At 39.9% G+C, this 15,555-nt stretch overlaps 1 protein-coding gene across 4 annotated transcripts in view; it reads left to right on the top strand.

Moving 5' to 3' along the window:
* The window catches only part of LOC126236679 (box A-binding factor-like), a 157,958-nt gene that overhangs the window by 4,142 nt on the left and 138,261 nt on the right, over positions 1-15,555 (top strand). The gene's annotated exons all lie outside the window — the stretch shown is intronic.

Below are 15,555 nucleotides of genomic sequence, written 5' to 3' on the forward strand. Positions count from 1 at the left end.
AAGTCCGTAATATCCTAAATTGAATTCTCTTTCATGTTTATTGATTCCTTGTCTTATATCTTAATGTTACTCCACGGCGCAGCTGCTAGTTTTCCAGTTTCGTTGCTTTAATTTTCACTTATTCCACATATTTTGCATCATATGTTCTTATACTTTCAACCATTGTACAACTCCTGGTATTCCTATTGCATCGTTACTTCCATGCACTCTATGTAGTTGTTTTATTGCTGTCCTACCGTGATCAACTCTGTTCTGCTTCAGTGTCTCCTTATTACTCTTGACTAATTGTGTAATTTAGTACATTTTATTATTTCTTGATCTGTCCGTTATTAATTACCATTGCCACAAACTACTACGTATTTTGTCTTGTTAGCAAACCCCCAATAAACATTTCTTTTAATTTTCATGGCATACGATGTACATCATCTTCATATGCTGCTAGGATCTCATGATCGTTGGCTAATTTTAGGCGATAGACTGCACTTTCTCCAGAAGGTATCCGAAAATCATGATGTTTATTACTACAGTTGCCCAGAGCATGCTGCACGTAGATAATGTAATGTTGGGCATATAAAACATCCTTGCCTTAATCCCTTAGTGACTTACTTAGTTTCACTAAGTTCTTTCCTCACGCTCATATCTGCTGGGACGTTTTTGTACATATTCTGTACAAGTGTTTTGAGCAGGCAGATTAAATGATTTGGTTTCATAAAGCTGGACAGCATTTTATTTGTAGTGAAAACCAAAACTACGTTTTCCGTTGAGAGTGAAAAGCACCATGCGCTATTTTAGTTTGGATCACCAGAAACAAACAACAAAAGCGAAATGAAAAATATGAAATATATCAGAAAGGGAACCTGAACGACAGACGCCCAGTATAACTAATGAATAGCGTGCTGCTGTCTTGACACCATCATCTCATGTAGCTGTTGCTGTATATCGTCGATTCTCTGACTTTCTACTCCGTATTTAAATCTGCACCATTTATAAACGATTGAAAAGTCATAGGAAAATTTCGTTCCGGTAGTTATGAGGAGCTAACAACTACTAGACAACCGTCAAATTAAAAGAAAAAAGACCATTGTTTTAAACGTAGCTACATGAACAACAAATTGAAAACATGTACATCTCATGGTACAACAGCATAAATTTATTGGCAATGGGTATTTGGTTCAAATACAACAAAAGCGAGAAGGAAACAGCAGCCAAAATATCGCTATTATTGTGCTTTAGGTTGATGGAAGACACACTCTTAGTTTTTGTCTTGAAAGTTATATGTCACTTTTGCGAAGGAGGTCTAAATTGCAAAATTACTTTTATTACAGCAGAAATGCTGGTTTTCTGCAAGTAAATTTTATCACTATTACCATTATTTCTTTAGTCTTCTTTCTCTCTACAGCTATATCTACATCTATATGGATACTCTGCAAATCACTCAAGTGTCTGGCAGAGGTTTCATCAAACCATCTTTACAATTCTCTATTATTCCAGTCTTGCATAGCGCGCGGAAAGAACGAACACCTATATCTTTCCATACGAGCTCTGATTCCCCTTATTTTATCATGGTGATCGTTTCTCCCTTTGTAGGTCGGTGTCAACAAAATATTTTTCGCATTCCGTTGAGAAATTTGATGATTGAAACTTCGTGAGAAGATTACGCCGCAACGAAAAACCCCTTTATTTTAATGATGTCCACCCCAAATCTTGTATCATTTCAGTCTCCCCTATTTCGCGATAATACAAAACATGCTGCGCTTCTTTGAACTTTTTCGATGTACTCTGTCAATCCTATCCGGTAAGGATCCCATAGCGTGCAGCAGTATTCTAAAAGTGCACGGACAAGAGTAGTGTAGGCAGTCTCCTTATTAGATCTGTTACATTTTCTTAGTGTTCCTATACGGATGCTACCTAATCTAGTGGTGCAACTATTCCCGATGATTCTTAGTAAGGTCTTAGCACAGATTTCGTTGATTTCAGTGTACCTAACTGAAAAAAGAATTTGCGATACAAAAATAAAATCGATTATTCACGCTCATTAGCCGTCTAGAGAAAGCAACAGATCACTGCTGCCTCGTAAGCACTCTATAGATGTCTGTAATAACTACTAAAGTGATGAGTAGCGTGTTAACTACGCTGTATGTGCAGTTATCTTAAGCCGCTGAAAATTTTAAGTGAGTGAAAGATGACAGAGCTTCGCTATTTCTGACTAGCACAATCAGCTGGCAGCGCAGTGATACCCGACGGGCCAATGTTTGATTTCGTTTATATGGGGATTATCCGAAGGTATGGGAACACCAAAACCACAACACATTACCATGCCTTAGACAGTTTAGGAAACCCGTTGGCATAGAAAACGGATTCAAGTCGTCTCGGAATGGATAAATGCAGGTTCTGAATGGTTTTCAATAGTTCCTACAAAATAGCTGGAATTTCAGGTAACGATGATGGAAATGGATAGCGATCACACAGAGATCTCTCCAAAGCAGAGCACAAAGGCTCAACGATATTGAGATTTGGTGACTGCGGTGTCCCGGGTAGATGCTACAACTCATCCTCGTGCTCACAAAACCAGTCCTGGGCAATGCTAACTGCTTGACCATGAGCCCTGTCGCCTTGGAACGCAGTAACACCATTGGAGGACAAATCTTGTACGATGAGATTTACCTGATTAGTAAAAATGGTCACATAATCCTTGACAATAAAGCAACCTTGCAGAGTAACAGTGGCGCCCATGGGATGCCACGATATGGCTCCCCAAAGCATTACCGAGCCTCCGTCATGTTTTACTCTTGGGACGTAAACTCGGACAGAACTTGGAAACAGTGCGAAAAAGGTTCTTCCAACCTGATGACATTCTTCCAATGCTTCAGAGCCCAGGTTTTACGGCTTCGGCACAGCATTTTCTTCTTTTGGGCATTTGCATCACTGATGAGTAGTTTTGGAATTTCACCTTGCCCTGTAATTCGCCGCTTATGGAGGTCCCTTCGTGGTTTGGTGTTGACAGGATTCATGAGCGCGGTATTCAGTTGTGCAGTGATTTTTGCAGCTATCTTCCTCCATTTTTCGTCACAGTCCTTTTCAGTAACAGTCTTCCACAGTTACTCAACACATATTTTCATCCGCGATCTGACTTAGCGGATGATGATCTCCTGCTTTCCCTACATGTGGTATAAATTTTCCATATGGTGCCTCTTGAAACACCGAACACTTCGATATCCTTGGTTACGGAAGCCCCCACCATACGAGCACCAACAGTTTACCCATGTTCGAATTCATTTAGTTCCGAAATAATGCACACACTACTACACAGAGCGGTGTCCTGTCCACTGATACTTGCAGCGTATTGAGGACATCGCACAGGTGTCGTTCGTGGTCAAATACAACAGCGCAGCCTGGAAGTTTGGCTGTTGTTGTTGTTGTGGTCTTCAGTCCTGAGACTGGTTTGATGCAGCTCTCCATGCTACTCTACCCTGTGCAAGCTTCTTCATCTCCCAGTACCTACCGCAACCTGTACATCCTTCTGAATCTGCTTAGTGTATTCATCTCTTGGTCTCCCTCTACGATTTTTGCCCTCCACGCTGCCATCCAATACTAAATTGGCGATCCCTTGATGCCCCTGAACATGTCCTACCAACCGATCCCTTCTTCTAGTCAAGTTGTACCACAAACTCCTCTTCTCCCCAATTCTGTTCAATACCTCCTCATTTGTTATGTGATCTACCCATCTAATCTTCAGCATTCTTCTGTAGCACCACATTTCAAAAGCTTCTATTCTCTTCTTGTCCAAACTATTTATTGTCCATGTTTCAGTTCCATACAGGACTACACTCCATACAAATACTTTCAGAAACGAATTCCTGACGCTTAAATCTATACTCGATGTTAACAAATTTCTCTTCTTCAGAAACGCTTTCCTTGTCATTGCCAGTCTCCATTTTATATCCTCTCCACTTCGACCATCATCAGTTATTTTGCTCCCCAAATGACAAAACTCTTTTACTACTTTAAGTGTCTCATTTCCTAATCCAATTCCCTCAACATCACCTGAGTTAAATCGACTACATTCCATTGTTCTCATTTTGCTTTTGTTGATGTTCATCATATATCCTTTTTCAAGACACTGTTCATTCCGTTCAACTGCTCTTCCAAGTCCTTTGCTGTCTCTGACAGAATTACAATGTTAAGTTTGGCTAGCATCTGCATTTATGTTCAGGTACGCATCTCTCAAGGTGTTTCCACATTTTTATTCAACTTCTGTAAGTCTAGCGCGATCGCCATGGTCCAGAGTCTTCTTACCAGTAAGAAACCATTTTATCCGCGTGTTCTCGGTAGGAATTCGTTACGTAAGCCTGAAGTGTTATTGTCTCACACAGTAATAACATTTGCGCAGAATATTCTTGTTTCTACGGATGTTTTCGAAATCCTGCCATAGACAGTGAACAAATGAAATAACAAAGTCCAGAACCTTGCTCGAAATGTCAGGTGCTGAAGGGGAGAGGTGGCAGAAACGTCTACATGAACGAACGTAACGAAGAGCATACCTAGGATAGAGTTGGTGACATTTGTCGCGTCTAGACCTGCTATGACTTTAGCTGACGTTACGTACGAGTGTCAAAAAGATCAGGGCAGTCTTTTAGTAGAGAAAATTTTCATCGGTATACAACCTCAGGAAGTTTCACAAATGCGAGAACTTGATATAACAAGCAAAATAAAAGAGAATTCCCGTGCAACACTTAACTACAGAGACAGTACAACGTGATTACTCACATTTACTTCCCACAGATGTTCAGCAGTAAGCATTGGACGTTTTACACTAAGGAGTGGTTGTAGAAAGAAAGTAATCCACATCATGACTGTTCGATTACATTAATTACTATGAAGATTACATTTCGTTTACCTTTATTCCAACTCTTGCATTCGTACACCGACAAAGCTGCCTCCCCCTCCCCATTCACGTCTCTCTTTTAATTCTGACATACTCATGCTGAAAAATCGAACAAGCTGGCACCGTGGCGAAACTCTGTACTCGTAATCGACAAGAAGGCAGTTCAAATCCCGGCCATCCATACTTAGGTTTTCCGTGCTTTTCGTAAATCGGTTACGAAGAATTCCGTAATAGTTTCTCTGAAAGAGCGCGGTTCATTTCCCTCCCCATCCTTCCCCAAAACGAGCTGCTGTTTCGACTCTGAATGCAAGGTACATTAAACCCTAATCTTCCCTCCCTCAAGCTGAAACGAGATGGTTATTTATGAGTGTTCTGATGTTACAAATTCTTGCATTCTTAGTTATAGCAAGAATTTTCTGGACATCCTTGCAAGTAGTAATCGGCCATTCTTTGATGGAATGTTTTCTTGTCTAGAAGAATATGCGGTGCGGGACTTACGAAACGCTCGTGAAATTACAGTACTAAAAGTAAATGGAAAAATACTCAACAAAACTGAGAATGTAGTGTGTAGTTTTTGCTAAATATTCCATGCCAGCGAATGTTACATCGTTGACTGGCAGCATTTCAACATACATGATTTTTTTTTTCTTAGTCGAGTTTTGGTTATGAGTCGTGATAATTGTAACACTCCTAGAGTGTTCTCTTGATATTTATGACTGTAGTGATAGCAGACATATGCTGTTATACATCTACGTACATACTCCGCAAGCCACAGTATGCTGCCTGGCGGAGGGTACCTTGTACTGCTAATAGCCACTCCCTCTCGTGTTCACTCGCAAACAGAGCAAGAGAAAAACGACTGTCTATGTGCCGCAGTACGAGCGCGAATTTCTCTTATCTTCATGGTCCTTACGCTAAACGTACTTTGGCGGCAGGAGAAACGTTCTCTACAGTCATCTTTGAATGCTAGTTCTATAAATTTTCTCAACAGTGTTCCTCTGAAAGAAGGTTGTCTTACCTCCAGGGATTCCCATTTGAGTTTCCGGAGCATCTCCTTAATATTTGAGCATTGTTCGAACTTACGGTAACAAATCAAGCTGCCCGACTCTGTATTGCTTCTATGCCTTCCTTTTATCCGACCTGGTGGGGATTCCAAACACTCGAGCCGTATTCAAGAATGGGTGGCAATAGTGTTCTATTCGTGGTCTCCTTTACAGATGATTCACTCTTACCCAAAATGCTCCTAATAAACGGAAGTCGACTATTCACCTTCCCTATTACAGTCCTTGCATGCCTGTTCCATCGCTTTGCAACGTTACGCCTAAATGTTTAACCGAAGTGACTGTCAAGCACCATACTACCAATGCCGTATTCGAACATAACGAGATGGTTTTGCCTATTGATCCGCATTAATTTCCATGTTTCTACATCTATAACTAGCTATCTTTCATCACGCCAACTAGAAATTCTGTAAGTAGACATGAATGTCTTACGGAGCGCTACTAAATATATATAGATATACAGATAAAGGCTTCACAACGGTCAATCGCAGTGATGTTGCTTCTTTACCATTACCGCATAATGAGGTTTATTTTAACACGATAAATTTACAATATTGCTTCCTATGACAAAGTTTTTGTGGCTAGATGTTACACATACTTCAGGTTCTCATAATTAATAGCCGACTTATATCATGCTTGTTACATTTGATAATGGTGACTGAGTTTCACCGAAACTAGTTATGTAAGGTTTCTGTAATTTACTGCGACTATGGCTTGACTACTGCACTGAAGTCAAATAAATTTGAAAAAACTAGAGATTTTGTCTAAATCATTTTCTATCCTCGTACAACTACTCAGCTTCTTTACGTTCGTGGCCAGTACATCACAGCATCATCAACAAACAGCATAAGATTGCCGCTCACCCTGTCCGCCATATCATGTATGTATATAGAGAATAAGAGTGGTGCTATCACCCCTACCTGGTGCAATTCTGACGATATCGTTGTCTCTGATGAATACTCGCCGCCGAGGACAACATGCTGGTCCTATTACTTAAGACGTATTCGAGACACATATCTGGGTACCCATTCCATGTACTCTTACATTCGTTAACAGCGGTAATTCGTATCAAACGCTATGCGGAAATTTACTAATGTGGACTCTGTCTGTTGCCTTTCATACAGGGTTCGTTGGATATCATGTGAGAGGAGGGTAAGCTAAGTTTAACAAGAGTGATGTTTCTAATACCATGCTGATCCGTGGAAAAAAGCTTTTCCGTCTCAAAGTAATTTAGTATATTCGAATCGAGAATATATACAGAAACTCTGCAGCAAACCGATGTTAAGGCTATTGGTATGTAATTTTGCGGGTCGGTCCTTTTACCCTTCTTATATACAGGAGACTTCCCGCGAGAGCTTCTCGATAAATGCAAGCTAAGTAAGGGACCAGTGCTATAGAGTACTTTCTGTAAAACCGAGTTGGGATTCCATCTGGACCTGGTGACTTATTTGTTTTCAACTTTTTTAGTGGCATCTCTACGTCTGAAATGCATATTACTATGTCCTCGATACGGAGGCTGTGCGACGGTCAAACGACGGTATGTTTGTACGATTTTCCTGCATGGATGATTTTTTAAACAGGAAATTTAAAACTTCAGTTTTTCTTTTGCTATCCTCTACTGGCACGGACTGGTGAATGAGGGACTGGATGGAAGCCTACGACCCGCTCAGTGGTTTTACGTAGGAGCAGAATTTTCTCAGCTTTTCTGCAAGATCTTTCGCCAGGGTACGATGGTGGTACTTGTTGTATGCTTTATATACTGATTTTTTTAGAGACGCACGAATCTCTACTAACCTTTGCCTGTCGTCTTTGCGCTTTATCTTTTGAACTGTGAGTCTAATAGTTCTGCTTCCTCGGAATTTTCGATTTTTGTTATTAATCGGCGGTGGGCCCTTTCAGTTCTTTCTCCACTTACTCGGGACATACTTCTCCAGAGAACGGTTTAGAATTCGTTCAATGGTTGCCCATAATTCCTTTACGTCCATCATACTGTTCCGCTCTTGTCCGCATGTTAGCTCGAACCCGATCTGTAACGCCCACTAGCATAATTTACTGATTTTTCTCTAGGACTATGGAGTGCTGTGATGCACAGTTTTCCTGTGGTGTTGTAGTTGTTATCAGCTTCGTGGCATTTGAAGCGGGTCTCGATGGCACTCGAGATTGATGTTATCTGAAAACGTATAGCGAGTACTACCTTTCCAGCAGTTAATAAATACTGTTAAGCCTCCTTCCACTTAAATAATATATTTTTTATTGCTTCATCTTCACTTAATGGTCATCTGTATATAAAGTGTTGCATCAATGGCAATGGAAACAATGAGAAAACTGAAATAGTTTTGTTTTCATTCTATCATTACAAGATAGTTAGTGTATGGAATGTTTTACTGGTGTTGCATAACTCTGGGCGTACAGTTATTGAAAGTGTGATCTTTATTTGCCGCTCATATATTTATTGTTCAGTATATACGACTAATATCCCTCTTCTCTTAAGTAACCATGAGCAAAACGGGAATGGGTGTTGTAGTGTTAACATATTATCGGAAATGTCATTGCTCGCCTCTTACTTTCCAGAGCCCGGTGTTGTTTTCGCAGCGAAATTTATCAAATATATATTTAGTGTAAAATAAAGGTAGGTTTTTACATTATTTTAAATGTTTATGTACAGCATACAAATTACAAAACTAACTATTTTACAAAATCACTATAGCTTGATTAGAAGCCATATATTTCTCACACAGGTTCAAAAATTACCAAAGAGTTTTGCGCGAATCCAACCATGTGCAAGCAACACAAATTTCTCTGCGGGAGGAACATGATAATATCAGAACAACCACGCCGTACTTTATAAACATACAAATTACATATATTGTGTTCGAACATTATGAATTACCTCGAAGAAAACGGTCTACATGGGTTTAGAAAACATCGTTCCTGCGAAACACAACTAGCTCTTTATTCACATGAAGTGCTGAGTGCTATTGAAAAAGGATTTCAAATCGATTAGGTATTTCTGGATTTCCGGAAGGCTTCTGACACTGTACCAATGGAATATCGTCTCAGTTATGTGACTGGATTTTTTATTTCCTGCCAGAGAGGTCACAGTTCGTAGTAATTGACGGAAAGTCATCGAGTACATCAGAAGTGATTTCTGGCGTTCCCAAAGGTAGTATTATAGGATCTTTGCTGTTCCTTATCTATATAAACGATTCTGGAGACAATCTGAGCAGCTGTCTTCGGTTGTTTGCAGATGACGCGGTCGTTTATCGATTAATAAAGTCATCAGAAGATCAAAACAAACTGCAAAACGATTTAGAAAAGATATCTGAATGGTGCGACAAGTGGCAGTTGACACTAAATAACGAAAAGTGTGAGGTGATCCACAAGAGTGCTAAAAGGAACTCGTTAAACTTCGGTTACACGATAAATCAGTCTAATCTAAAAGCCGTAAATTCAACTAAATATCCAGGTATTACAATTACGAACAACTTAAGATGGAAGGAACACATAGAAAATGTTGTGGGGAAGGCTAACCATAGAATGCGTTTTATTGGCAGGACACTTAGAAAATGTAACGGACCTACTAAGGCGTCTGCCTACACTACGCTTGTCTGTCCTCTTTCAGAATACTGCTGCGCAGTGTGGGATCCTTACCAGATAGGACTGACGGAGTGCATCGAAAAAGTTCAAAGAAGTGCAGCACGTTTCGTATTATCGCGAAATATGGGAGAGAGTGTCACAGAAATGATACAGGATTTGGGCTGGAAATAATTAAAAGAAAGGCGTTTTTCGTTGCGACAGAATCTTCTCACGAAATTCCAATCACCAACTTTCTCCTCCGAATGCGAAAATATTTCGTAGACACCGACAACATAGTGAGGAACGATCAGCACGATAAAATAGGGGAAATCACATCTCGTACGGAGAGATATAGTTGTTCATTCTTTCTGCTCGCTAAACGAGACTGGAATAACAGAGAATTGTGAAGATGGTTCGATGGACCCTCTACCAGGCACTTGAATGTGATTTGCAGAGTATCCTTGTAGATGTAGATACAGATGTAGGTAAACGTCCCCTGAGACTTTTACTTCGTGATCGAGAACTTGTCACTATTACTTACACTTTTTCTTAAAGTTAAAAGAGGAATCCTGTGGAATGAGTAGTTGATATCTGTAGTATAAAATCTGAATCACCCACTTCCGTTAAGAGATTCTCATCGTTTGCACTATGCAACGCGTTCTTCCCACAGACTTTTGTCGTTGTGTAAGTAGGCTGTTTAGGTTTTTATATTGGTAACGCCACGTAGCGCTCTGTATGAAAATCACTGGCTGTGCTGTGTGCAGTCTGTGGCTGGTTGGCATTGTAATATTCGCCATTGTAGTATTGGGCAGTTGGCTGTTAACAGCGCGTAGCGTTGAGCAGTTGGAGGTGAGCCGCCAGCAGTGGTGGATGTGGGGAGTGAGATGGCGGAGTTTTGAGAGCGGATCATCTGTACAGAGACAGTAAATTTGTAAGAATGGATGTCATGAACTGATATATATATATATATATATATATATATATATATATATATATATAATGACTTTTGGACACTATTAAGGTAAATACATTGTTTGTTCTCTATCAAAATCTTTCATTTTCTAACTATGCCTATCAGTAGTTAGTGTCTTCAGTAATTAGCATCTTTTATTTAGCTGGCAGTATTGGCGCTCGCTGTATTGCGGTAGTTCGAGTAACGAAGATTTTTGTAAGGTAATAATTCATGAAAGGTAATAGGTTATTGTTAGTCAGGGCCATTCTTTTGTAGGGATTACTGAAAGTCAGATTGAGTTACGCTAAAAATATTGTGTGTCACTTTAGTGAATGTCTGAGTACGTTCAGTTTTGCTCAGCTGTTTGAAAATAAAATAATGTAAGACGTTTATCAGCACAGTAATTCACTAGTTTTTCTAAGGGGACGTTTCAGTTGCAAAAATGTTTTAGGTCATAATTAAGTATCAAAGAGCCGGCCGAAGTGGCCGTGCGGTTAAAGGCGCTGTAGTCTGGAACCGCAAGACCGCTACGGTCGCAGGTTCGAATCCTGCCTCGGGCATGGATGTTTGTGATGTCCTTAGGTTAGTTAGGTTTAACTAGTTCTAAGTTCTAGGGGACTAATGACCTCAGCAGTTGAGTCCCATAGTGCTCAGAGCCCTTTTTTGAAGTATCAAAGAGATTGGACATCTCACTTAATGTAAAATACAGTTATTGGCTAAATGTCTTGATTTTTATTAAATCGTACAAAGATATAACGCTTTTTTTAATTGGTGAAGCGTGTTGCAAGGTTCGTTGTATTTGGCTAAATTTGGACTTAAGTATCGTCGACGAACAACGTGAGGCACTATTTAAATCAGTGGAATCGTACTAGGGTGCACAGCAGTTTAAATACCGTCCGATCATTCAGATTTAGGTTCCCTAAACCTAAAAAAAAAAAAAAAAAAAAAGAATGGCTCTGAGCACTCTGGGACTTAACATCTGAGGTCATCAGTCCCCTAGAACTTAGAACTACTTAAACCTAACTAACCTAAGGACATCACACACATCCATGCCCGAGGCAGGATTCGAACCTGCGACCGTAGCGGTCACGCTGTTCCAGAGTGAAGCGCCTAGAACCGCACAGCCACAACGGCCAGCCCCTAAGTCTCTTAAGACATGTGACAAAATGGCTGCTTTGTAAAGGACACAGCCGAATTCCTTCCCTAATCTGTCCCGACCCGAGTTTGTACTGCGCCTGTGATGACCTCGTCGTCGACTGTAATTAAGCCCTAATCGTCTATCCTTCGTTAACTATGTAAGGGCCTGTAAACAATGAGCCTAACAACCGTGAAGAGTAAGAATTGTACACTAATATCGGCCACTTTCGATTACAAATATACCACACCAGAAATCGTCATTTTTTGTGTACTGATGGGGCAAAAGCTCGAGTAGGTGCAACTGTCATTCAAACACAAAAAAAGTTAGTACTCTTCATACTCCGAGTTGCAAGTGAACTGACTTACAATATAGGCTGTGTGGTCCTGTTCCATTGATTGCCACTTGTTGAGAGGTGTTTCCAAAGTTCCGTTGCCCATCAGAATTAGTTCAGCTAATATTTTGACACAAATACAGATGAAGGGTGAAGAGCATTGTCACCAATTGTGAAAATTAATTTCTATTAGATACTTTGTTTTATTTTCTGCCTAGAACTCGTTTACTCAAGCAATAATAAGCTCCAAGATGAAAACCAATCAGGCTTCCGCCAACATCGCAATACAAAATCAGCTTAAATAAAATTGACAGACGACCTGAAATTAGCCACTGACAGACAAGAGGCTACCGTCAAGCGCTTTTTTAAATTTTAGCAAAGCTTATGATATTATTGACTTCGACATTTTAGTTACAGCTCAGAATCCTAACTTTCTCACCAAGTGCAGTGCAATGGTTTCGATCATACGTGACATCTCGCCACCAACGCGTCACGTCTTGGAACAGAAAGTAGCGATGGAGACAGGCGTCGTCGCCAGTTGTGTCTCACTGTGAATATCACGAAGACTTCCAGTGCCACTTGAATGAAAAACCTGACGACTTGATGTCAGCTATGGAGATTGTTAATTCTGTGTGGCTCAGTGAGCAAGTTCCAGAAACAAATCCAGTGGTCTGGGGTTTCATCCTCAGTCGATTCTGATGTTTTTTCTGTCACTCATACTTTCTTTCACCTCTGGAAATGATCTAATAGCTCGAGATATGACAAATTGCAAAATTGCACCATGGTTCCTAGTCCACGTAAAAATGTATGTCTCGAATAACTGGCTGAGTCTAGCCACAAGAAAGGTTGGATGCAAACAAGAGCATGCCATCTCCTATGGGACTGCAGTGTTGAAGTCATCCTTATGGTTTACGACAGCTATACCCTTAGGAATCTAACATTGTAGAATTCGTATGTTATAGTAGAACAAATACTGTCAAGGCACACTTGTAGTGGTAATGTTGTCCGGCTGTGCACTTCTTGGATGATACCTGCGTATAGAAATAATAAACTTGACTAGAGGCCCAGCATATAGTGTAGACAGACACGACATGGCCATGTGTTGTCATCGTCGCGAGGACGACACCGCAGATGCATCTGTAACGAAAGCCGCGCCCAAACTGCGGTCATTGTCGTCATAAGAGACGTCACCGGCCATGACTCACTGGGTCCACATACGTCGAGACTTAAAAACGCACCGTCATTTCGCTGAGGTGCTCTACCACCCCTCTGTCGCAAGACATAAAAGAGATGCCCTTCCTCGAAAAATGTTAGTTGAAATTCTGCTACAACTTCAGAGGTGACTAAACCTCATTTTCTGTCCGCAATTAGTTTCGGACCAGTCCATTTTCGGCACCGTTTCTTCGACACATATTTTATTTATCTCTAAAACTATAGATGACCGTCGTATTTACTGTCTTATCTTACTGACAACAGATACATTTTCCATCTACGCGGTTTATTTAAAGTATAAGGTATACCTCAAATATTTAAGAGAATCGTTGACAGTCCACTAAAGGGTGGACTTCATACCATCAATAATTAGCAGTTCGAGATATATTTATTTTACATGAGTTATAATCTCGAGGAACGAAAGAGAAAAAAGTGCGCTTCTAGGAAGGAAGGCAAAAAAAAAAAAAAAAGAAAAAAGCCGAAGACCACAGATTTTAGTGTCGAATCTATAGGTTTAGATGTCATTAATCTCCAAAATTCAGATTTCGAAATATATTTTACTTTTTACTTTATATATTGTATCCAGAATCTTACACTCTGTAGTGGAACTTGCACTGTTCTGAATGTTTTTAACACATTAAAATGGTGTTCCCAATCAAATACTCTGATTTGACTGTAAATATATGTACATGTATATGAAATTAAGTTGAATTTACACTATACACATGTTTGATTCCTTTTCTAGTGTAACAAAAGTTGAGAAAAGTAAATTATCGACTAACGGCATGTAATATTGAGTGTTACGGGTATTTTATACAGCGCCTCTACAAAAACATTATTTTGTTAACCATTGCTTTACATAAGAGCTAGTTCCGTTTTTCTTTTATGTTACTTTGTTGGAAGCTGTAGCAGTCCAGATAGATCTTTGTGTAAAATAAATTTCCGGATTTCAAAAAATGGTTCAAATGGCTCTGAGCACTATGGGACTTAACATCTGAGGTCATCAGTCCCCTAGAACTTAGAAATACTTAAACCTAACTAACCTAAGGACATCACACACATCCATGCCCGAGGCAGGATTCGAACCTGCGACCGTAGCAGTCGCGCGGTTCCGGACTCAAGCGCCTTAAACCGCTCGACCACCGCGACCGGCTTCCGGATTATTTTATTCTACATTTTTGTCCTCTGTTTTCTAGAATTAAGTGTCCTACACTAGGTAGTTATACTAAAAATACTAGAATTCCACGTTTCTTTGACCACGCGTTTGTAAGAGATATTTTCAATATTTAAAATTATCTGACGGAATGAATTGAAGATTCTCCAATTTCCAGTTTCTTACCGCTCAAAACAAAGGATAATTATCGTATAATATGTAATAATGTCGGACTTAATATCCGTTAGGCGTATGCCATTTCTGGTTGCTAACTCTGCTGGCAACTGCTTTTTCACTTCTACACTATTTGAGAGGTTCCTCGAAGCTCTACATTGATTTTCTTTTTATTACAGGCCACGCTTCTGACACCTCCAATCGATATTTATAAATCCATTACATTACAATCCTGCTGCTAATATTTTATACGAAACATGGTATCTTTCTTATTTTCTAATATGTCCCTACTCAAACTGTTTTATTCTTTATTTATTGGCGACAGAAATCGAAAACTTCAATGCAACATCTTTGCATGATATTTAAAAATTGGCAATTGGCTATTCAGTCATTGCATCTTATTTCGTAAAGCATAGGTTGTGCGTGTATTTTATTTGCAACTGCAGCGTTAAGCGTATTCCTAACATCTGCTAGTACTGCTATAATTTATGAGACGATCGTGGCGCGGGCGCAAAAGTTTGTGTCTCTAGCACACACTTATGATACACTTGCTGTCTAGGCGTGTTCAGTGTACTTCAGTTGGCGAATGCACGTTTGTTGACTGATCATTTACACTACTGTATAGACGCTTGAGTACTCGACCCAGTCGCAAAAGGTGAGCATTATTTTCTCAATAATTCCATTGGCCTTAAGTTCCCGATATGCATGGTGTAAACGATAGCTGCTTACAGAGTACCATAGTACAGGCGAATAATTTAACACAGGGCACTTGTGGTCTATCAAGGCGGGAAACAGCCTTCAACTGGGCTACAATAGCCACCTAAGCTGTAGCGCACGGATTTTCAATACCGTCTCTCTCACGCCACCGGCTTGGTTGACTACCTCATTAGCACTGTTAATTTAAACTTTCCCGCGAAACCAATGAGAGAAAAAAAGACGTTTGTGACAGTTCTGCAAAAACTAATTACTTTTACAATTTGATCTAAACTTAGCCCTTAGAAGTACAGTAATTTCGCAGTAAGAAGGCTAAACAAACAAAACGATTTTATTGTTAAAATTTTAAGACTAGTTTC

The sequence above is a fragment of the Schistocerca nitens genome, chromosome 2 (genome assembly GCF_023898315.1).
Source record: "Schistocerca nitens isolate TAMUIC-IGC-003100 chromosome 2, iqSchNite1.1, whole genome shotgun sequence".
In the NCBI taxonomy this organism is placed as follows: Eukaryota; Metazoa; Arthropoda; class Insecta; order Orthoptera; family Acrididae; genus Schistocerca; species Schistocerca nitens.